Source organism: Myripristis murdjan, chromosome 20, assembly GCF_902150065.1.
Source record: "Myripristis murdjan chromosome 20, fMyrMur1.1, whole genome shotgun sequence".
Classification (NCBI taxonomy): domain Eukaryota; kingdom Metazoa; phylum Chordata; class Actinopteri; order Holocentriformes; family Holocentridae; genus Myripristis; species Myripristis murdjan.
Genome location: NC_043999.1, coordinates 7,753,782 through 7,779,125, shown reverse-complemented (window position 1 = coordinate 7,779,125; position 25,344 = coordinate 7,753,782).

Sequence of the window (25,344 nt, the reverse complement as noted above, 5' to 3'; positions counted from 1 at the left end):
AATGTCACGATACAGAGAAATAAACAGAGACAATATAATAAAATCATGACATAAAAAAATTAACTTAAAATTAACTTAAAAATAAAATCCACACACAATTTCGGGTGAATTCGCTCCAATACATGAGGCGAGCACAACACATGTAGGCGACAACACAGCAAGGCCTAACGAAGCAAGCATAAAATGCATCATAACCAATATAAAAATGGTGTATTAAAGCATTTCAAATACACAGAGGTACGTCAAGGAAGATCATAAGGAAATGGAAAATGAATGTGCTTTTATTTTGGATTTGAAACTTCCAAAAGAGTTAGTCCTTCTAATTTTTTTTAGCACACGGCCTACTGACAAAACCAAAAAATCTTGACAAGGTCTGAGATGGAATAGGAGTATGTGGTATAATGGGATTTAACAAACAATGTGACTGATGGATCGCTTTTTAAAAATTTAAGTTAGTTAGAGAACCTTAAATTAAGACCTTGCATATATAAATAGGGAGAAATGTAAAGATGCTGGACCAGGGTGTTATGCAGTGTGATTTCTCGGCTCTGGTCACAAGTCCAGACTGCAGATACAAGCAACTGGGAGGCAAGAGAACAAGACACATTACAAAAACCAAGTCCTGAGGCATGGATTAGTGTTTCATCCTTGGACTTTTTGTTGGGACCGGCCTAACCTTGGAGGCGTTCTACAAGCGGAAAATAGCAGCTTTGAAAGTTTCCTTCATGAATAACTTGAGAAACAGAGCAGGAAAAGAGACTCCAAGATGACACAATAATCAAAATCAACTCTAACATTTTCAATATGAGGTGGACGAACATCTCATCTCATGGGCTGTATTTAACTGCAGGATCTCTTATTTTGAAAGATAATACTAGTTACCCTTACAAAAATGTCACATGTGAAATACGCCTCTTCACATGTGAAAATTTGAATTTCACATATGACTTTACCATTTTCACATGTGACTGGCAGTTTTCGCAAGGGGAACTAACATTTTCACATGTGAAAAGAAAACAATGTCACATGTGAACTAGATTTTTTTTCCATATGTGATTTGCTATTTTCACATGATTGAAAATTTCCTCATGTGAAAAGAAAATTAGTCACAGAGAGTCATGTGGAATTAGCATTTTGACATGTGATTCACATGTGGACTAGAGCTTCTACATGTAAAATACATCACATGTGGTTTTGGATTACATGTGTTTCTCATGTTCCTTTCACACGTAAAATGATCCCATGTGGTTTCAGACCACATGTGGAAAAAACCAACATGGAAATTATTAAATTATTGAAATAATTCAATCACATGTGGTTGTAGATCACGTGTTCCACAACCACATGTGGTTTATTTTACGTGTCATTTCACATGTGATTTTTTTTTCATAAGTCTATACTGTAGTATTTAAATTTTGAGTGTGTTTTTCTCACTCAGATCATCAGCAGTATAAGAATAAATTGCCTGTACATTACCAGTCAGTGTGGCCCCTTTCTGAAAGTACTGCCACCACTCACCAAGACCCCAAATCCATCATTTTGTAACAGCCAAATTCTCTATATTGGATTTGCTAAAATAGCTCAGAGTCCTAATGAATGCATCCTATAGAGAGCTATACAGGCTAAAAACCTTATGCACGTGTGCGCTGATCCGTCTTCTCATATGAATTTGCCAAGTGCAATATATCTTTGTAAGAGGTGGGTGGATTAAACCAAATTAAAGACTTGAATAATTGGCTTACACCGCTGAAATGAAAGCGAGTGATTGCGCTCCCGAGCACAGATTACCACTGACATTATGAGCACAACAAATTGATATCATATCTTCCACCTGGCAAGGCACCCCCTGCACCTGGACATAGGTGGCCTTTTTGACACTAATAAGAGTCCAAGGGGGGAAGGAGAGGGTGAAATCCAGCTGAAAACAAGCCAGTGGCAGACAGCTGAGGCCTATTTGGCACTGATCTCCTTACCGCCTCGCTGAGAAGTTCACAGATGGCTCACTTATACCAGACTTGGGGTGCAGAGTAAACAAAGGGCTGCTGCTGCTGCTGCTCTGACCCCCGGCGGTGTGCGCTGTACGACTGTCAGCAAATATGAGCGAGTGAGCGGTGAGCGAGCCGCCGCCGTGACATCATGCAACACCCAGGGTGGCATGATGGCGAGAGGGAGGAGGAGGAGGAGGAGGAGGAGGAGGAGGGAGGGGGGTGGCAAATGGGTGTGGTGTGTGTGTGTGTGTGTGTGTGTGTGTGCAGGAGGGGTGTATCTCGCTGCATTTGACAACACTGTCTTGTTTTGATTCCTGTCATTACTGTGCTTAATTGAATTCTGCTTTAAGTTCGATTCAGTTTTACCCTTTATTTATTTATTTATTTATTTAATCTGTCACCGAGGGTATACGGCAAGAATCTGGAGCGTATTAAAATGCACACATTTCCTCCCCAGACCATTTGCATCTAATTCTGTACAATTTTTGCAAAATATTCATACAGCCCTGCATCGCATATAGGCTCCCCAGCTCATTTGTATTCTGCTGCTGTTCGCTGCTAAATAGCCACGGCTTGATAGACTGATTCACAATATAATGTCAATCAAAAATTCTGGACACTACCACCAACAGGCACAAAAGGTATTGCCCATGTTTTATTCATGCCGCTTTAAAATTTTCATTTTCATCTGATTTTCCTGCAAAGTAATAGTAGTAGCTGCAGAGAGATGGGAACAGACACGAGCGGCTACGGCAAAACAGTTCCAAGCTGTATTTGTTTATTCAGCACTTATCTGTATAATTAGATTCATTAGGATAATTTAACAACCTGTCTGCTGACTTGTTGCCGCGAATAGCAAATTATGAACCTCTCATAAGTTTGTGAGCGTGATTGTTGTCCCAGGGCATAATTTCCAACGTCCAGCCGCCGATTCCTTTGTGATTTATGGATCGAGACTTAAATCAGCGATCATGCTGTTATGCACGTCATGAGAAATAATTTCCTGGACCTGCGAGGGAGGTCCCTTCATCTTTCTCTGCAAATCTGACTCACACAAACAGGTTGTGCCCTCTCATGTGCTTTGTGGTGAGCCTTACCACCTCACAACACACACACACACACACACACACACACAAACAGAAACACAGCTCGTTTTTGTCCACGATGTGAAAAAGCTCTTGTGGGAGAGTGCTGCACCTTTTGAGCATGTGTTGATTAATAAAAATCATACCACAGCTCCTTTTGCACTTGCACCACACACCCAGCGCCCTCCAGAGACAGTCACAGAGCCAATAAACTACAGCCTATTTATAATGAAGAATACAATATCTAAGGCATAGGTAATTCATTTCTAATCAATCATTCAGAAGTAAATGTTTCAGTATATAGTATATAGCAATTACAAATGCAGTATTTATTCCAACAGATCCTTTGTCAGGTGATACTGGCAAAGGATTTGTGTTGGAATAAATATTTCCCACAAGTCATGACTGCAGGCAATATTGTGTTTAACTCATTATATTTTTATGACCGTTCTTCTTGCTTAGAATGAGGAAATATGTGACTGTTTATGCATTTTCTTTAGTTTAATTCAGTTTAATTGTTCACATTGATTATGAATATTCATTCAAGTAAATGTAATTTAATGTGCATTGAGAGTTAATGAGCTAAAATTAGATGATCTGCATAATTAATGAGGTCAAGACAACAAATGGCAAAACAGTCAGGCTGTTTTGACAATAGTGTGAAAGGTAGCATGGCATGAGTGATGAATATTTTGAACGTGTTAAAATTAAAATTAATAAAGCAAATTTACCATAAATCCCTTGTGCCCCCAGCCCCAGAAAGGTCAGAGGTCAAGGTCAGCCACCTGCAACACAGCTGACTCTCATCAGCCAGACGGCCAATGAGCTACAGTCTATTTATAACACACATTACAAGCTATAAGTAACCGATTTTTAATTTTCAAAAAGTAAACATTTCAGAAAATTTGTTGATTTGCTTGAAATAAATATTTAAATTTATGACATTTGGCCCTGTTATTAGTGTGATAAAAATAAATATTTAATTAAATTATTTATATTATTTCTTATGACCGCTATTCCTCCTTAGAATGAGGACATATGCAATTGTTTTCGTTTTTTTTTTTTTTTGACCTCCGCCTACATTCTGAAAAATTCTTTTTTTTAATTGTTCGTTTCGATCATGAATAATCATGTCAAGAAGTACTCTATGTGATTAAATGTGCAATGCGCTTTCAGTTAATTAAGAGAAATAAGATAATCCATCCGAGTCATATGGAAGAAATATGCAGATAAACATCCTAAACATAGAGTGCCACATGAGATCGTGGGCTGCGCATCAAATGAGGTCAAGACAAGAAAAGACAAAACAATCAGGCTTACAGTGTGAAAGTTTGCACTCGTGGCAGGAGCGATGGGGACGAAAATCCTTTTTTCGCTGGGATCGGTGGATATGTTTTAACGCAACAGGCGAACAGAATCAAAAGGAAGATTAACAAAAATGCACGGAACTGGGATTCTGGTGGGATTACAGCACCAGCACCAAAATTGGACTCCGTATTCTAATTGGCAGCTGTACATAAAGAGACATGGGGAGACGTTTCTCTGCACTTTATGAATACCCAAACCTCATACATTAGTTCAGTCAAACTTGAAATCTGGTGAATAATGATTGTAGGAAAATTGTAGACTCCATTTGAAATAATTATAGTTCTTGTGCGCCCAACTTCAAGGGTTTAAACACCGAATTTGAGAAATGGAAAATGACGAGGTGCTCATTACACAATTCCAAAGCCAATAGGCTTGCAGTGCAAATCCAGCCTGAAACACGTTAACACTGTTAAAAAACAATAACTGGCTATTTACATTGGTTGACACTGGATCCACCTTTGACTAGCTTGTCATGCAAGAACAAAAGTACAACATTAAACAACAAAATGGTGTCCCAAACAATTCAGTTGACCAATCTGTAATTTAAAACATTGTTTATGTGTTTTAACCTGGATGATCATCAAGATTACTGTCTGTCATGATGACCGAGGCTATTTGGACCACAAGGGAACCAAAGGGTAAAATCCACACTGTCTGATATTAGTGGCTTGGGGTCCATCCTCTGTTCCCAGGTCCTCTGTTTCCTCAAAGCCAGCTCTCCACTGTCGTGCCAAGGCCAGTTGCGTTTCCATTTTCACCTCCGGTCTTTGACAGCACCTCGGTCAGGCTGTCGGGCCCAGTTTCCAGGTGCTAATGACCCCCCTGAAAACCCAAGGAAAACCCAAGAAAACCCTAAATGAGCTCTGAGGCCGAGTTAAGGGTCATAAGTGGGGAGACCGTGCAGCTGATAAGTACAGATGTCAGCACAGCAGCTCGCTTTTGTAGAAGAAAAATAACGGAGAAAAGAAAAATGGAGAACAAGTGGCAGTCCTGGTCAAACGAGGACATCAGGACTCTGCTCTCTATCTGGACAGAGGACAATGTCCAACGTCAAATCGATGGTTCACTGAAATAGGACATTATGAGCTATATAGTGAGAGAACTGGCAGCGGTGGGGATCCATCACACAGGTGCGCAAAAAACTGAAAAAAAACTGTAAAAACATGCACAACACCATAGCAACTGTCTAGCAAATCCCTGGCAACCACCCAGAAAACCCTAGCAACCCCCAAGCACCCACCCCAAACACTACAGCAACTGCCTAACAGCCACCTAGCAACCACCTGAACACCCTAGCAACGACCTTGAAATTCCTTAGCAACAATCTCAAACACCTTAGCAACCACCTTCTCCAGAAATTTTAGCCACTTCTTGTTTCCAGAATAAAATCCTGTCCCAATGTTCTCCTAAAAAACTAAATCCAAAAGTTTGACAATTTTTTTTCTGCTGCTATCCAACATGAGTATTACTTCAACCTTAGGACCCTGTTAGAAAATAATTGTTGATAGGAAACCTAATGTTTTTGATTAAGATGGCTGAACTGATAGCAAAACTTTTTACAATTTTTTTTTTTTTTTACTTCCAAACAATTCCTCTCGGGGCGGAGCGAACGTGCAGCAGCTGTTAAAGTGAAACTTGGGTAAATCTGCTCTGTGGAAAATTGACTGGAAAAAAGGTGAGCTTTCACATAATTTGCAGTGTGTATTTCGTGACAGTGGGCCTGCATGCGTCATGAATGATATAATTAGTTCAACTTAGTACGGATCATTTTCCAATATAGAGCTAGCATAATTATACGATATGATGAAATGAGATTCAAGAAGCAAATTAACAGATTTTGGGGTGACATAGATAATTACATGTTTTGGGAGAACGTGCTACAATACTAATTAGGTATTTGAATAGATTCCTATTTTAATTGCATTGGTTCCTTTGCACACATTGGATACACACTGGAAAAACTCACATCTTAACAGCTTTTGGGGGGGAAAGAAATGATCAGATGTAGAGTTTTAAACCGGTGAAACCAACAGAAGCTTTTTCTTAGACATCAGCTGTGCTTAAAAAGGATGACTATGAGCTCAGACTCAGTGAAGGTTGAGTGTGTTTTAAGTGGAAAACTAGAAGATGACTGCAGTAGAGTGCTGTTGACACTCCAGCTCTGGAACAAACAAGGGCGGATTTTCCAATTCCTTGTTGGGGGCGGGGGGACAAGACACAGAAAAATTTACCTTCAGCAATTCTTGGGGGAGGGGGAGCACCAAAAGTGATGCCCACAGCGCCCCGTTTGCCACATTTGCACCATAACCATCATGCTCCTGCACGCTCCCCATGAAACCTGAGAGATTCATCACCAAAATCACCAAACTGACATCCCAAGAGGAGCAGAGAGAAACTTTGACCAGAAATGATATCACATCTTTGCAGTTTTGCAATCAAAAGTCCTGATTGCTCAGCTTGCTGATTGCTGATGTTGCTGATCTTTTTTTTTTTTTTTCCTGTGTTGAGTTAGTTCCTTTCTAATGCACATACAGGAAATCCTCATTACCACAACATACAAGATAATTGATAAGGGTCATACCAACATGTTCAAATGTTTAAAGAATTATTTCAACAGCAGTGCTCTATCTATCTATCTATCTATCTATCTATCTATCTATCTATCTATCTATCTATCTGAATGGCCAGTAATGCTATACCATATGGGTGTTATTTTATAATTACAATAAGTATGGAATAAATTGGCTCCTTTACACTTCTGTATTCATTAAATTTGTGTCACTGCTCTAATTAGCACCTTTACCAGAACATAAAGCTCAAAATGAGTGTGGTTCTAAAAGCACAAGAAATACTGAATTGAATAACTCAGCTAAATTAACATATTCTTAACTTTCTTTCTTTTCTAACTAACTTTCTTCTTGGGATCACGTGGCCAGATCTGCAGTATTTTGATGGCGTCTTGCTTCTGTCAACTGATGGATTTCCAGCTGAAACAGGATTTTGGGGTCAAGACAGTGAACCCGGCATGCAGGGACTAAACTGTGTGAGCTGGACCCACTGAAACTGAATGACACCTCACCATGGCAACAGCTGCAGCATTCAGTGAGGTCACCAAAAACTCTACATTTATTATTAAATCAAATAATCTAATTTTTGTTGAGAAATAAAAACGAGTACATTGGTACAAAAGTACATTGTTATGTTCACTGAATTTATTTTGTGTCGTTCTCGTTTGCAAATAAAGCACTTAACTCAAACATTATGTCAAGACATATTATTCTCACTAGGTGTACTTACTCTAGGTAGTGGTTCAGCCCATTGTATGGCTCCCTTTAAATGACCCTCTCAAGCCTGGCACATTCAGAACTAATCTGTGTGCATTCAAAAAAATCAGGGAAAATGCTATTTATAAAAATACATAAATGAATATATAATAAAAAAAAAAGCAGCCTTTTCAGCTGCAGTGGAGGTTGTGGGTCCTGGGTTCACGGCTGCTGGAGCTGTTGTTGCCGAGAATGCTTGTTCATTTCATAAAAGTCTATTTCTAAGTTGTGTTTTAGAGTAATACTAGTTTGATAGACACAGTATGCTGAGCTGCTGGTGTGACTTTAGGTCAAAATGGCTGCTGTGGGAATTAGAGGTCTGCTATCTGACACCGGGCTGACAGTACCCTGTCCTGTCGGGAGATTTGGGCCAGGTTTGGCCTTGTTTTCTGATAAAAAAAAAAAAATGTCAGGCTTACATCTGGCTCAGTGCATTTTTGGCTAAATAAATTTTAGGTTTTGGCCATGTGTATTCTGTGTTTCATTTTTGACAATGTGTATGTATACATATATACAGTGGAGGCTGCAGATGCTATTTCTCTGGTTTCTTCTTGTGTGTGTGTGGGCATTTTCGGGTTTAGGTCAGCCTTGGCCCAAAAAAAAAAAAAAAAAGAAAAGAAAGAAAAAAGAAATTAATTGGGTTTGGGTCAAACTTGGCTAGGCTTGGCCATGTTTTTCAGGCCTGTGCAGGGCTCTAGTGGGAGTTAAGGGCAGAAGTGGATGAAACCCTCAGACTAAAGGAAGGAATGGAATATTTTGTTCTCCCAGTGAGACAAGTTTCAACCAGCTAGGGAGATGATTTTTTTTTTTTTTTCCATTTCATTGTAACATCAAAGGTGCCCTACAAAAGGGAAATCAAATTTTACTCTGTGATAAAACAGGTTTAATGTGGCCGCTGTTAAAAATTTATGTTGATTGAGCGATGAGTGACCCCTCACATCACAACTGCTCTCTGTCTCGATTGGCTCCTGTACAAACACAACACTAAAATCTTTCCAATCAGGCCCATTTGCAGGAAATGCCTCCACCCAGTCTTCAAAGTCAATCAATTACATTTATTTGCAAACCATTATAAATCATCTTATTACCATCCTGTGTCCTTTAACTCAAAGCTCAGCTGTTATTCCTGATTTTATACTTTCACATCTCTAAGGCAGGTAAACTTGCAAAACATTGGGCTTTATGTAGGCTGAATGACAGGAAGCCAATTCCCCTGACGCCTGTCTTAAGTCAAGTGTCCAACATATTTAAAAGACTATTAAAGCCTTAATGAAGTGTTCAGTGATGGGTGATTGAACGCACATAGTAAAATGGAATGATTATTATTCAGTTTGCCTGGCTAAATTTACACAATACCCTTCATAAACACCTGATGTGGCACTGTTATTTATTTATTTGTTTAAATTAAATGTCTCCCAAAAGGAATTAAACCAGAATAGATGCAGACCTCTCATTTCCATAATCTAATGCTATGTTTATGAGCTACCATGCTGCAATTTGAATAAGAATGACTCCTGATAGAGATTCAGTGACTGTCAGCGTGGAAGAGTGCCTCCCCAAGGTTCCTCTGTGCCACATCAGAAACTCGCTGGAAGTTTCTGCTGAGTCCAAACATGCCTCTTATTTTGTCTCTGTCTATGTGGGGCAAATTCTTCTACGTGAGAGGAGGAAAATTAATTCAGGCCTCGGCTTCGTATCTTATGTCTGTCCATGACTGTGTTTCTCACTCTCTCTCGCTGTCTCTGTCTCTCGATATATAGGGCCTGTTTTAAAGGAAGGTATACATTTTTCTATAAATTATTAATGCTCACTTCATTATTAAATATTTCTCCTGTTTCCAGGCACACTTCAGGTCATGGCCGGAAAAATAACAATAGAATAAACAAGGTATTAAAATACTAGGGCTATACAGCTTTGGTTTTCATTTTGCTATTACTTTTACTATTATTGCTTTTATTCTTGTTGTTATTACCATTATTGTTATCATCATCCAGGTTATTAAAGCTTGTATCTGCTTCTGAAACACTGGCATATGTACACATCTTAAGGTTTACCTGGATTTTGACATCCAGTATTTGAACTGAAGCTGCAAAGAAAGCCATATGGCCACACAAATAATCTAAGATTTATTTCCAGTTGCTGAAGTAATGAAGTTGTAGCCCCAAGCTCTAGCCTCAAGATAGGAGTGGAGTAATTTGAATGGTTTTACAATAGGGACAGTAATATCTGACGGTTAGTTACACGTTTTCAGATTTTAAGGAAATGAAGAGTCCGAGAAAGAAAGGAAAGAGTCAGAGATGGCATGGAGAGATGGCATTAGGGGCTATGTGGGTTGGAAACCTATGCTGGAGTCCCAAGCTAGCTACATAAAATCAAATGTATGCCTGTACACAGGAAAGCAAGAGCGAGTCATCCCGGCCCAGCTCAATTTTGAGGCAGAAGATCAAGGGCCTGCGCCAGGCCGAGTGGCACCAGAAGCTGAGAAAGAGCAATGAGAAGTGCTGCTTTCATCTCCATCTCCTTCAAGTTCACCAAGGAGGTTTTGGGCAAGAAAAAAAGCAGAGGCAAGCTGAGCTGCTCTGAAGAAGAAATGAACACCTACCCCAGGAGGATGCACAATGACCTGAGACACGTCCAAGATCTAGGACGGTGCAAAGCATTGTTAGTCCCACCCAAGCCAAGCGAGCAGTTTGACAAATCAGAGATGTGATGGATATGATACACCCAGTAAGATCCAGTACTTCACCAGGCCTTGGTGGCATCCCATGTAAGGTTCACAAGAACTGCCCAAACCTTTTGGTGCGCTTGTTGGAAGGTCTTAAGGGTCATCAGGAGGAGACGCAGGATTGCAGAGCAGTGGAAAGTGTCCAAAGGAGTCTGGATCCCAAAAGAAGAGTCATCATGGCTTGACCAGTTCCACATAATTTGCCTGCTGAGCGCTGAAGAAAAGACCTCCTCCTGCATAATCTCAAACAGACTCAGCTCATACCTAGCCTGACAACAACTACAATGACACCCTAGTCCGAAAAGGAGTAGTTGCAGGAATGATGACACGATCTAACCAGAGAGGCCAAGGAGAACAAGGGAAATCTCACTGTGCAGTCGCTTGCCTACGGCTCCCTCCCCCACCAGCTGGTGCATCACACTTTGCTGAAACATCAAGCACCAAGCAGGCCAAGAGAGCTCATCTGCAACTATAACAACAACTTCAGCTTGAGGGTCTCATCTGGTGGCATAACATCTGGCTGACGCAAAGTCAAAGTGGGGATAATAACTGGCTGCAACTGGCTGATGATGTACATGCTCGTACAATCAGCAGAGCTGGAGTCCAGAGGGCCTAAAATGAGATCCGGCCTACATCAGCCTGCCACATGCTCTTACGTGGACAATCTGACAGTCACCTCAGAGTCGGTATCAGGGGGCTGGTGGATTCTTCAAGGACTGGAAACACTAAAGGACTGGAACAAAATGAGCTTCAAACCAGATCTCACCAAGATCTCTGGTGTTCAGGAGAGGCAAACTGGTTGATTCATTCTCTTTCAACATTGCACATTCCCACCATCTCGGAGAAGCCTTTGAAAAGTCTTGACAAAGTGTTCAACAGCTCACTCAGAGATACGGGTTCAATTCAGACTGCGTGTGTTGAGCTACACAAGTAGCTGGAATCATCATGATGGACAGATCACACCTGCTGGGAAAGTCCAAAGCTCAGAGATACCAGCATGCGATCCTCTCATATCCTCTGGCCTTAGAAAGACAAGCTCCCACCTTCGAAGATGGCTTGGGCCAACAAAGTCCTTGAGTAACATCACACTCTATGGCAACAACAACAAACTCAATCTTCAATTCAGCTGCTTGGAAGAGGAATTCAAGGTAATGAAGAGCAGAGAAGAACTACCACACCGAGACTCAAAGGACCCAAAGATGGACAAAGTGCAAAGAACAGACAGTAAATGATGGGCAGCTGAAGAGGTCCATTGGAGGTCCAGAGGGCTGAAGTGCGACTCTGCTACAGTAGACTGGTAGGTGTTGTCACAAGTGGCAGAGCTGGACTAGGATCTTTCCCTGCCCGCACATCAACACCAGCATTCACCTGGTGCAGCAGGAGGTGAGGGCCACCATGGAGGATGTAAGAACAAGCAGAGCTATGAGTATGAAGAGGCAACAAGGCCTCAATAAAATGGGACAAACTGGGCTAATACGTTTGGTCTGTGAAATTTTGATTTTATTGTTTCAGAGATCCCACCCTATGACAGATAAAAAGGTAAAATTCAGGTCAAATCAGGTCAAAATCAATAAGGTCAGGTAAAATTCCCTGACTTTTCCATAACTTTCTGTCATGAAAATGTTGAATTTCCATCAATTTCTGTACATGAGCACTTAACATGAGAGGTGTTCCATGACCGAAATTTTAAATACACTTCAGAGATCACATTAAAATCCATTATTCGCATGGGGGAAATGACCATAATGCGAATACGATGGGAAATCGGTTATATTTGATGACCAACTAGGTGCTGAAATCCTTTCAAACAGGAGCTTTTAAAAAAATCCATGATAATCCACATATTGTCCCAAAAATATATTAAATTCACTACCATTCCCTGTCTGGAGTAGACCTGGGAAGCCTGTTGGTAGGTTGTTTATAAAATGTCTATTCATTATTTAACTTTGGAAAACAAATGGGTAAATTAACAATTATAACAAATAAATTTAAATGAATTAAAAAAACACAATACAATAGTAATAAAAAAAAATCTTGGCAGGTGAATTATTGTAGATGCTAATACACACACATTTGAACTAGTAATGTAGTCATAATTCAGTAAAAAAAAACTAATAAATTGCTAGTTAAATATATTTTTGGAGAAAAACTGAGCAAACGTGAGAGAGAGAGAGAGAGAGAGAGAGAGAGAGAGAGAGAGAGAGAGAGAGAGAGAGGCAGGCTCACGAAAGACAGAAGCCTCAGCATTTTGTGCCATGTGCTCCACTCTTGGATCGCCGCCGCGCGCACCCCAAGCCTTGTACATACAATAAAATACTCATCTCTTATGTTGTAAACCTATTATTCTATTGTCTCTCGCCTTCCTTTATGTTGACTGTCGGAGAAGCTCCGTGTCCCACTTACAGTACTTTAGACGGAGCTGGATGCGTCTCCAGGGCCACGCTGAAAAGGGAACCGGGGGTCCTTCAGAGACAGGAGGAACATGCGCAGCATATGAGATAACACAGAGGAACAATGCAAACCAAACCCCAGCAGGACTCACCACACGGAGCCTACCTCCTGCAAACAAGAGGGTGCATCAAGGAAAGATGTTTGTCCAAATTCTGATAATGTATTACAGCCTCGAGACTATTTTTGTCTGTGCGTTTCCAGTTCACCGAGGTGCATATTGTGCGCCATTGTCATAAAGTGTCCCTTTTCACCTTGCTCTACACAGTGCATAGCTATAAATCATAAGAGACAATTTCATTTGGCCATGGATCTCTTTTGCCATGACCAGCTGAACTGCATTACATAATAACTGCTGCCATGTCCGCGTGATTGAACTCAACAATCTATGAAAATATAATAATTTCATGGAAATACTTGCTGACAGTGGTGGTGCAGCATCAGCACACACTCATCTAGCATCAAGGCGAGCCATGTCTAAAAATACAGGGGCGCTTACTCAGGGTTGGTGTTGGAAAAAGCAAATGATTTCAGCTGCCAATATGTAGTTTAATATCAGCTCTGCTGCAATCCATTTTTTATTTAAAATATCCTTGTGCAACATCTCCATGGTGTTGTACCTGCAGATGTTATTCGCAGGGCTAATATTTCCCAGCATCAGAGTGATACGAGCCCTTTGTCAGGCTATTAAAAAATACATCCAAATTAGATTCTGATGATTAATTTTATTTTCATTCATTTTTCACCCCTTATTCCCTCTAATTGAGAGAGTTGTTTTATTAGTGGATGTCACCAAGTTGGTGTGCGAGAGGGAGAGGCCCACTCCACATCACAAGCGATAATATACTGATAAAATAATAATAATAAGAAATCATACATCAGACATACAATAAATAAACAAGTGAATACATAAATAAAATAAAATAAAATAAAAAGTGACCATCCCCACAAGTGGTTGCCCTGATTGGTGTCTTTTTTTTTTTTTTTTTTTTTTTTTTTTTTTTTGTATGTCTTTCCATCTGAACCTTGGAGACTTTTTGGCCTGTTGGTGGTGCCGTGGTGGGCCAATCATTTTCATTCTGTAGAAGCCTATCAACATCATCTTATCAGAATGGCTATCAAGGCAAAAACGCACCATTATTCCATTATTTTTGGTCATACACATGCGCTGCACAATGTTGCAGTTTCCAAAAGTAAAAAAAGAAAGTTGTTGACTCTGCAACTGCATTCACTTTACAGTTATCAACACAACCTTAATAAAGTTTTCTGGACATTCATCAACACCTAAAACAACAAAACCACGGGGTATGCACTGCAAAAATGCAAAATCTTACCAAGATTATTTGTCTTATTTCAAGTCAAAAATGTCTTATTACTAGTCAAAATATCTCATTACACTTAAAATAAGACATGATCACCTCAGAAGTAAATTGTTTTTAGACAATTTTCACTTGTTTCAAGTGAAATTTTACTTGAAAAAAGTGAAAATTTGCTTGTTTCATTGGCAAAATTTGCCAGTGGAAAAAGTGAAAATTCACTTGAAATAAGTGAAAATTAGCTAGAAACAAGAAACAAATTTTGCCAATGAAACAAGCAAATTTTCACTTGTTTCAAGCAAATTTTCACTTGAAACAAGAGACAATTGTCTAAAAACAAGTTACTTCTGAGGTGATCATGTCTTATTTTAAGTGTAATGAGATATTTTGACTAGTAGCAAGACATTTTTGACTTGAAATAAGACAAATAATCTTGGTAAGATTTTGAGTTTTTGCAGTGTGATCGTATTTCCTGGCAGCATTGCTTGTGTGGAAATGTTCCCACCGCAGATCCAGTTATTTTCAGCGTGCAGTGTCGACCAATCAGGAGCCACCAGGGAAAAGCCGAACATATTACATAGCACACAGACAGACACTAGAGGCAGCTGTTTTTCATCAGTTATTTCATGGTTCAGTCATGATGTGTTAACTGAAATTTAGAGATTTTTTTTTAATGTTTTTTCATTAAAATATGAATTTCAGAAATACAATTGCAGGCAGGACGGCATATCCTTGTGCCCCCCCCTCGGGGACTGCACGCCTCTGATGAAATGTGAATGTGAAGCTTAGAGCCCTGTGATGAGAACGGTGGTGGGCCAATCAGGTTTACATACAAAATGCTATCAGTGTCAAAATGATATCAGTGTCAAAATGCACCATTCCCATCAGAGTTTGGTCGAAAATTGTTTAGCAACGGCTCAGAAATCACGCGGGACGGACACACGGACAGCACCCAATCCACAGACAGAAAAACTCAACATGGATGTGTTGTTTCTTATCACATGCAAAAAAAAAAAAAGAAAAAAAAAATGCCCGAGAAATTTCTGCCAGGCAAATCAGCAACATGAACCAGAGAGAAACCATACAAGAAGGCGGAGCGACAATCGAGGATGTGCAAACTCTGCTGCTCTTTCAATTGGCTGGTGGTTAGAGGTCAAGTGAGAAATTATGAGGGTTTGCATTGCAGGTGTTGGAGAGGCAGACAGCAGCAGGTGGTCTCATCAGGTTGTTGTGCTCTACTGTTGCTTGTAGCAAGTCATGTGGAAAAGTGGAGAGGAGCACTTAGGGTTGTCTGTGCTTGATTAATAAGGACACAGAGAGGCAAATATGTGCACACAGTCACTGGGTAATGAGCCGCAAATGTGATTAGGTCTTTACGCTGCACCTGCCTCCAATTGAGCATACAGCTTAGCAACCTCATGCAAAAACCTGTACATACACACCCGCCGCGATAAACAACATCAAAGTGTTTGTGGGTCGTGAGTGTGTGTGTGTGTGTGTGTGTGTGTGTGTACGTGGAGACGGTGAGGTGTGATACCTTTGAAAAAGTTGACAAGTGAATACTTGATTGCGTTACTGCATTTTCTTTAGAATATTAAGTTTTTTTGCAGATATTACCTCCCTGCCAATAGATCCCTTGATTGTATGCAGTTGCGGTGACAAAGTGCTATTACTCTGGATTCATATGCATCAGCCTTAGCCTCCAGGACTCGAAAATGACTCATTTCGAAATTCACAGTGGCATAAGATGCTGTATAGATTTGGGACAATTTAAAATTAGAGAGAGAGAGAGAGTGAGAGAGAAAAAAATGAGCAGGAGAGGAGAGTGTGAAAGCGCCGTCGTTGCTCGGAGATTTTCACCGTGGGTCTCCTCTCTGAATGTCTTTGACACACAGATGTTGATCACACCTGCTATGGCAATCATGGCAGGTAACAAATGAACGCCAGTGTACCAAAGCGATCAAATTATCGTTCCCGTGAAATGCATCTACTCCAACATGCCACCCGCTTTAACTCGTGCTTTTAATTTTGTAAACTTAACATCGTTTTCACACCACAAGCGGCTCGGCTGGCGAGCGGCTCGGTTCTGGCTGAATGTAGGCGAGGCAAGGCGCTCTGATTGCATCTGTCTAGCGGTCTGCTGCAAAGTTTTGCACGGCCAAATCATGTTTTTTCCAAAGCTGTTGTATTGCCTTTCATAACATTTCATCATTTTGAGAGCTACTGTACCAAGTGCTATATCTAATTAGCGCTTTTTAGCAACAACTTAGAGATAGCAAGTGTTAATTAGGCAGGGCTAACAGAAATCAAATAAATTGCTTCAACCTACCTAGAATTTCAGGTGTCTTTTTTTCACTCCAGTAGCTGTTCAAATAAAAGGTGAGGGAAGCTTTAAATGTCCATAATCAACTTCTTGCCCACAATGCACTTATGAGTAGTAAGTATGAGGTCATGACACAAATTGATATTGGTCACGGAGCATGAAAGAGCAGAAATCTGACTGGCCTTTGATGAGCAATAACTAAAACCGTTGGCGGTGCACTGTAAATGATCTTGAAGTCATTACTGCATGGAGTTTCCTCAAAAAGCAGCAACAAATGAATGACATCAGGCTCCCAGAAGTACAATGACCCTACCTGATAATCCTCTGGCATGCTAAAATTGATATTAAAATAACTTTTGTAATAATTACACAGCATAATGGAGCTTTGCTGTGGTCACTCAGGCCAACAACAGCTCATACAAAAGTTAACATGTTGCAGGATTTTCTTCTAGAGACGATTTACACTTTACAGGAGGGTGATACTTTAACATTTGTCTGCCGCTTTACTTTGTCACACTGCTATGATACATTTTGCTTTCCAGCGTTTGAGAAGCTCCGGTGCCGTTTCCTGCATTTGAAGCTACAGGTTCCCCTCAGTAAGGCTGGCCATTTGTCTGTTCTGTGCCGAGTGTAATGGAGAGCGTTTGATCCTCCTGCCTGTTGCTTTTAACAGCCAAAGCTCGTTTACCAGAGGGAGGGTACAAAAAGAAAAAAAAAAAAAAAAAAAAAAGCCCATGGAAAGAATGGAAAGATGCATGGCTTTGCATGATTTTGTCAGGCTCTGAGTGGATTTCCATCAGGACGGCTGGGTCGTACCAGCACAATAACGGAGTCTTTATCGAGCTGAAGTGGAGTTCAAGCCCACACAGGACGTGCCTGGGCAGCTCGACCCCAGGAGGTGTGATCTCAAGACCAGAGGTGGGCAGCAGCATGTAACATGTACTCCCTTACGTCAGTGTTAATTTCATTGATGAAGACAATGATGGAAAATGTTCATCAGTAACCTTTTTTTCCATGACTGAGACGAGATAAGATGAGCAAAAATAGATCACAGATAATAACAACTATGACAACATGTGTGTTTGGGTTTGGTTGGCGAAACCAGACAGGACGAAAATGTCATTAAAGCAACTAAATAAAATGAAATGCATGGAGTTCAGACTGAAGTGCGGCTAAAATCATCTGTGTGCTTGATGAAAAGTCCCTGTGCTGATAGATTCCGTCGACTAAAGCTAGACTTAAACCAACAATGATTCAGAAGGGCTAAAATGTGCATTTTGGTCTTAAGGCTAAGACTAAATCAAAATCAGCAGCCAAAATTAACACTGCCTCAGGGTAGTTTTCTCAGGGTAGTTTTACTGCAGCATACTTTTCACTTGTGCTCAAGTACATTTGCGAAGAAATAAAATATACTTTTATTCTGTTAGATTAACCCACAGAGTCCCCCTAGGATCAGCTAAACAACAAAACGACCCATGTCTAATCTGTAAAACTGTATTCTTGGATTAGAAATCTATATGCATCTTTATAAACTGGGCTCTGGGATTCATATTCTGTGCACTTGAATTTTCAGATTTGCAGTTCATGCACTTAAAACTTAAGACTTTTTTCTTCAGATCACACGAGCCTTCATGCATGGAGCTTTTTGACGGCGGCCGCATCCACCAAATCCGTCCAAGTTCTCAAGATTTAGGTGCAGATTTAATGCCATATTGTGTTGTGCATTGAATTCTTCATGGCTGTTTCTTTGGGTAACTTTACATTTATTGCACTTTTTCACCTGAGAACGAGCCTTACAGTTCTTCTTACTTGTTAGCCAAACTTTGTGTCACCGCAGACTTCCATTTACGGCGCGACTGCTCGTCCAGTTATGCAGCGCCAACTTTAGGTTTTCAGTTTTATTCTCTCAGGTGGGCGACCAGATTTTCAAAACCCAAACTGGGACACTAAAGAAATTACTCGTTGCTTTGCACATGGTCCTTTCTATTCCTTGAATTCAGGACTCACACAAGATGCTGTATTATGCAGTTTAATAAAGGAGGCAGCAGCACTGACAATTATGTAATCCGAGACTAAACCTCTGACACTCCCTATCAGATAATGGCCAAAATAATGTGTGGACAGCTTGGTCTATTCTAAATAGACTTGAGCCAGATCTAAAATGACATAGAATGAAACACAGATCTTTACATGCTGTCCACTGTAGTCAATCAACTAATGAAATATGAAAATGTATTTTAAATAGTTATTGCAGTTGTTTATTTTTGGAGCAGAGACTGAGCTGGTCGTTTTAGGTATGAAGGCACATTGTGTGTGCATTGATGTTACTCACAGGGCCTTTTTTGGTTCAGTAAGCTTGTGCATGCTGTGTGGTAGGAGAACTCACTCTGGACTTTTTGTCCCAGTTGCATGTCAAATGCATGTCTGAAGTTTCTTTGAAGGACTTTTTGCCTTAAGTGCATTTTGTCAACATTGTGGTGAGGGGCCAGCGGGATGAGGGGCCACTGGCTAATTGTCCCGGTGCAATTTATAGTCCCATCCTGTCCTGTCCCATCCTGTCCTTTGGATTGTATGAGTCTTTCACATGACACTTTTCTTAAACTCTTATTTTGCTGAATACTTTTACTTCTATTTGTCATACTCTATATAAAGATAGATAGCTAGACAGATATATACATGTACTTTATTGATCCCAAATTGTGCAATTCTTGTTACAACAGCAGGTTGTCTAGACATTGCACAGGAACAATAGCAGGCTGCACAAAATAAACCTCGCAGCACTAGAGGAGAGAAATAAACTCAGTGGCCTGTTTATCAGGTCCATCTGTACAATCTAATGTCCAATGCAGCAGCTCTGCCATACCTTCTGCCTTTTAACAAAGTTTATAATGTTCAGTTTTTGTTAATATTGTGGAGAATGTGTCAGTTTAATGTTATGTTTATTATTGAGGCTGTAGTTTGCAGAGGTCTTATACTGGGTTACATTATATCGAGAGGTGTTTCCAATTTTTTGTCCTCCCCATTTGTATATTATAAGGGGGGACATAATAGTGGAAACGCCTTCCAATAAAATGCAGTCCAGTACAACAGCACCACTAACTATGAGCTCAATGCCAAACATAGAATTGAAGGAAAACCTCTATTGTACAGGTGGATCTAATAAAGTGGACATTGAGTGTATATATCATACTAAACACAAGTAATAAAATAAAGTGGATCAATACAAAAAATATAGGAAAAAAACATATAAGAACAATAAAAACTAGACTATAGTAAAATATATCTATAGAATATGTCTATCAAACTTGGTTCAGCCTGATGGAAACCATTTTACATGTACACAATTCAACTTTTAAGTGTACATGTAATAATAGAGTTTATATAGAAATGTAGAAATATAACAGGTTTATATAAAAGTGAAAAATACTTTTCTTTGAGTACATTTTTTGCTTACTCTGCTCACCTCTGCATGTGACCTCTGATCAGTCATGCAGAAAACTATTCAAAAGGTGAAGCTGATTTTCAGTCAGCTATTGATCCGTTTGAAGTTGCAAGGACGGCCGGCCCTCCGGTCGGGAGGCAAATCGGTTCAGGTGACTGAGCTGACAATCAAAAGTCTATTTTTAACGAGGCTGTCTGCTCTGTGATTGGCATGCACCGCTTTATTTTATAGATGCACCCGCCGCTACTGTGCTCATGGCTTGTACTAAAAATTTCATAGATGTCTTGACTTCTGGCTCAATATGTATGATGTCAATTCAGGCTTCCAGTTGCCGTTACCACAGGAGAACAGAAGATGAACAACCACAAGAAATAATAACCAAAACTATGCTTCCACTAAGATCGACAAAATAACCGAGGTTTAGACATCGCACCATCTTGTACAAAGTTCATCCTTTCATTTAATATTCCCTCAGCCTCTCCCAGCACTGGCTGTTTAGTGAGTGGCTAGTGTGAGTCTTGCTCTGTGTTGTGTGTTTGATGATGAAGAAGTCCCAGAGGACCAACGGATACCGTCTCTGGTTGACGGGAGAATGTTCTGGTCGCACAAAAGGAATGGCGACTGAAGTACAACAAACAACGAGTCTCTGGCTCTGGCATCTGAAAATAATTTCACATCAGTCTGGCTCCATTATGTGTAAACTACAGGGAGCAGATAGTCGCTGCGTTTTGTAAAGACAAGCAATACAATGTTTTCACAATAAAATAAAGGACAAACCATTCTACTGTGGCTTTTATTGCAGTCTCAGGACTTTACATGGTGCAGGATGGTGTAGGCTATGATGTACTGATATGTAGTATACAGTACATATATATAGGATGTAATATTACATCCTATATATATGTGATATGATGTGCAAAACCCTTTGAGACAAGTTTGCGATTAAAGGCAATAAACATAAACTGCACTTTTCCTGTTGTGTCAAGTGTGTTTTACCATCAAATGACAAAATGAGATTAAAAAAATTAAAAAAAGATAATAAGAAAGCTTTTCATGACATTAGAATTGTTTATTTAAAATACGACCAATTCAGTTTTACTGCTGTATTGTTAGATTGTTATGTCCCCGGCCTAGGGGAACCTGGATCCATAACATGAATGAGCCCCCACTCTTCTCATCCCCAAGAATGTTGGACCAAAGGGTGAAGTTTACAGAGCAGCGTATTTATTAATGGCTCGGACAGGAGAACAAGTGCCCAAAACAACAAACAAAACAAACTAAAGGAGCCCTGCCCTTACCTGACAGAGAAAACAGCAAACAAAAGACATTACCTTACCTACCTCCTAACATCCAAACATGAGAAAAAGATACAAAATAAAGAGGCTTCTCCTTCCTACTTGCTGCTCTGTGTTTTTCTTTTACAATGGGTATTTTACAATGATTACAATACGGTTAACCTTTTACACTAGGTTATCACTAAGCTAACAAAAGGGTCATTCTAAGGGACTGTCAAAAGACAGTCAGATAACAACAGCTCTCTCATCAAGCTCTGCGTGGCCTCCAAGGTTGGGGATGGAAAGAGGAAGAAGGGGCGGAAGACCAACACCGGCAGGAAGATATAGGCGGGGCCCATCCAATCAGCTACAGCCTTCAGTCAGCTGACCAATTACCCCACACACCTGCAACTGAACACACTGATTTGCAGGTATACTGAGGGAGAAGAGGAGAAGGGAGGGAGAGAGAGCAGTACCCCAACACAACACAAAAACACAATTCATAACATAGATGAAATTAAAAAAAAAACTAAAAAAAAAGAGCCTGAAAACAACCACACAATTTTAATGAAGTTGTATATTGTGCTAAATACAGAAGAAAAAAAGAGTACTTTGATGTCATAAAAGTGGTGTTATACATGCCAATTATTCTAGCCCACTTCTTTTTCATGTTTAAGTAAATAACCTGCAAGATTTTCCATAAGTAAATGTCCATTTTGCTACTCTCTCCCACTGATTGAATTAACACAATGGTGACTCAGCTTACAGACTTAGTCATTTTTAATTTAGAACTGACAAAATCTGGTGTTTCATGTTTTTCCAGTAATTTAGACATTAGAAGATGAGCCATGTAGTTAGCACGAGCAGCGATAACCACTGTGGCTGCACAGACAAAGAAATAAACTTCATCAACAGTAAAAGCCAAGAAAAACAGGGCGTCAAGTTCCCGCCCACTCTGTTTGACTGACAGGCGGCCTGTGGGAAGCGCGGCGCAGAAACACGGCAGCGACGAGCGCTTAGCAACAAAGATGGAGCTAAAAAAAGAAACGAAACCACGTCGACCTCGCGGATTATCACTTTTATCTCACAGACCTGCCTGATAATTGGCCGCGGCGGCTCGTCAGCTGAACCGGCTGGTGTTTGTGCCAGACGAGTGTGTTGATCCAACTTCGTTTCACTCACACAACTGAACTCCAGCGCCTCATGAATCAACAGCAACTCAGAGGGAGAGTCAACAAGAAACACTGCAACTCATGCAAGGACCATAACTTCCTCTCGGGGCGGGTTTCATCCTCATTTGGACCTCACTAATTTTCCAATATTAAAAAGTCGTTATTTTTCAGTGAAAATTCACAGATTTGGAACAGACAGGCATTGCCAGATAAGTTGTAAGTCGCCTCAGTGAAGTGATTTTGCAGGGGCCGCCGTTCAAAACCATCTAAAGCATTGAATTCACAGGGTGTGGACTTGTTGTAAGCGCTGGCATGGCATTGAGTTGTGTTATAAAATGAGATATCCACCATCCGAATCTAATAATACCTTCTCTTATAACATCAATAATAGGAAAAGGCATTAAAAAGAAAGCACTGTAGTTAAAAAAAAAACAAAAAAAACATGGCACTTAACTTAATTCCTTCCTTGACAAAATGATACGTTTTATAGACTGAATCATGCTGAATTTTAGAGTAAGTGAGCGTAACAGACTCGACTGGCTTCAATACACTTGCAAAATAAATGGTGAGGGAAAGTTCTTTGCACAGTTAAAAGTCAATATGGATTCTATATTTCATTTCATCGCAGGCCGGATCCCAAAGTCCGTGCCAAGGAAATTTCAGACAAGAGACGGGGATGAAGAGGAGGGGTTAGGATGAGTTATAATACACAGGCAACATAGAAAGGTATTGGCCGATGTGGAATGGATTCTCTTATTTAACTGTGTCAGATGATTCTTAGGAGGAAAACGACAACAGATGCTGTGTGCGGCTGAGGTCACATCTCTGAGATCGCACTGCATTGACTGTTAATTAGAAAGGCTTTGAGAGGAATCTATGCAGGTTAGTTATCATGAACAGAGCATCTCTGTCATGTCGGAGGTGACAAATGTAACAACAAGGCCTCGCACAGTCACATTCAGTGATATATAAATAGGGATAATTAATTTACACAGAGAGATAATACATTTATACATGTGTAACATACCTTTGTGGAGATGATGCAACAGCGAGATGCACTGTAATGGAGACTGTGTACATCTATTTAAAGATACACTGTATGGACAAAAGTATCGGGCCACACCTCTTAATCATTGAATTCAAGTGTTTCATTCAGTCCCGTTGCCACAGGTGTATAAAATCCAGCAGCTAGCCATGCAGTCTGCCTTTACAAACATTTGTGAAAGAATGGCTCGTTCTAAAGAGCTCACTGAGTTTCACTGTGCTGCTGTAATAGTAATGTAATAGGATGCCACCGCTGCAACAAGTCAGCTGGTGAAGTTTCTTCCCTCCTAGATATTCCACCATCAGCTGGAAGTGGGATTATTGCGAAGTGGAAGCGTTTAGGAACCACAGCGACTCAGCCACCAGGGGGCAGCACCACGTAAAGTTACAGAGCGGGGTCACCGAGCGCCGAGGCTCATAGTGCGTAAAAGTGGCCAACGCTCTGCTGCCTCAGTAACTGCAGAGCTCCAATCCTCCTCTGGCATCAACATCAGCACAGAAACCGAGCGCTGGGAGCTTCATGGCGACCGATCATGCTTCTCTATGTGGCGGTCTGATGGACGAGTCTGGGTTTGGTGAACGCCAGGAGAACGTTCCCTGCCTGACTGCATTGTGCTGACTGTAAAGTTTGGAAGAGGGATAACGCTATGGGCTTCTTTTTCCAGGGTCGGCCTCGGCCCCTCAGTTCCAGTGAAGGGAAATCTTAATGCTTCAGCTCACCAGGACATTTTGGACAATTCTCTGCTTCCAGCTTTATGGAAACAGTTTGGGGAAGGAAGGCCCTTTTCCAGCATGACTGAGCCCCTGTGCACAAAGCAGCTCCATAAAGGCGTGGCCGGCTGAGTTTGGTGTGGAATAACTTGACCGGCCTGTACAGAGCCCCGACCTCAACCCCATCCAACACCTTTGGGATGAACTAGAACGGAGATTGTGAGCCGGGCCCTCTGGTCCAACATCAGTGTCTGACCTCACACATGCTCTTCTGGATGAACGGGCAAAAACTCCCATAGACACACTCCAAAATCTGGTAGAAAGCCTTCCCAGAAGAGTGGAAGCTGTTCCAGCTGCAAAGGGGGACCAACTCCATATTAATGCCTATGGATTTAGAATGGGACGCCCTATAAGCTGTAGATGTAATGTGTAGGTGGCATTGCTGTTAATTGCCTGTCTAACATCTTAACATCATCTTTGTTGCAGTAAATGAGGGTTTGGTCAAACTTAGTGTTGTGGCAGAGGACATTAAAATTTAACCAATATCAGTTCTACAGTGCACCAACCACCCCAATAAAGCCTGTATTGTATTCTGCAACATTTGTTTGGTCGGAGGCAATAATTCATAATTCCTACAATACAGTCAGATGCTCCGTTCAATAAACATAATTCATATTTCATACTTGCACCAGAGATAAGGAGTCAGTCGCTCAGGCACGTGCTGGCACGGAGCAGCGCACTCCTAGTTAACCATCCAGCTCTGCTCATAATTGATTGGATGAACTTTATTGACTTCTGCTCAGAATTCTCATGTTTCAGACAATTTCCATTAAGATACCACATGTTATGTCAGAGGCCCATAAAAGACAGAGCAGAGCCACGATTGATATTCCCCTCACAGACGCTGCCACTCTTAACGTCAAACATTATGAGTGGCAGTGCCGGTTTTATGGGCCCCAGTGAAAGAGACACTAATATCCCCTTGCATGATGAGTGTTAGCATTACATGATCATAAAAAATCACAAATCAGAATTGCGGAATGTAAATCAGAATGTTTAGCGGTGTCAGATGTGCATTAGCGAGACACGATGGTCGGAGCGGTAATATTTTCAAGCCTAATGATG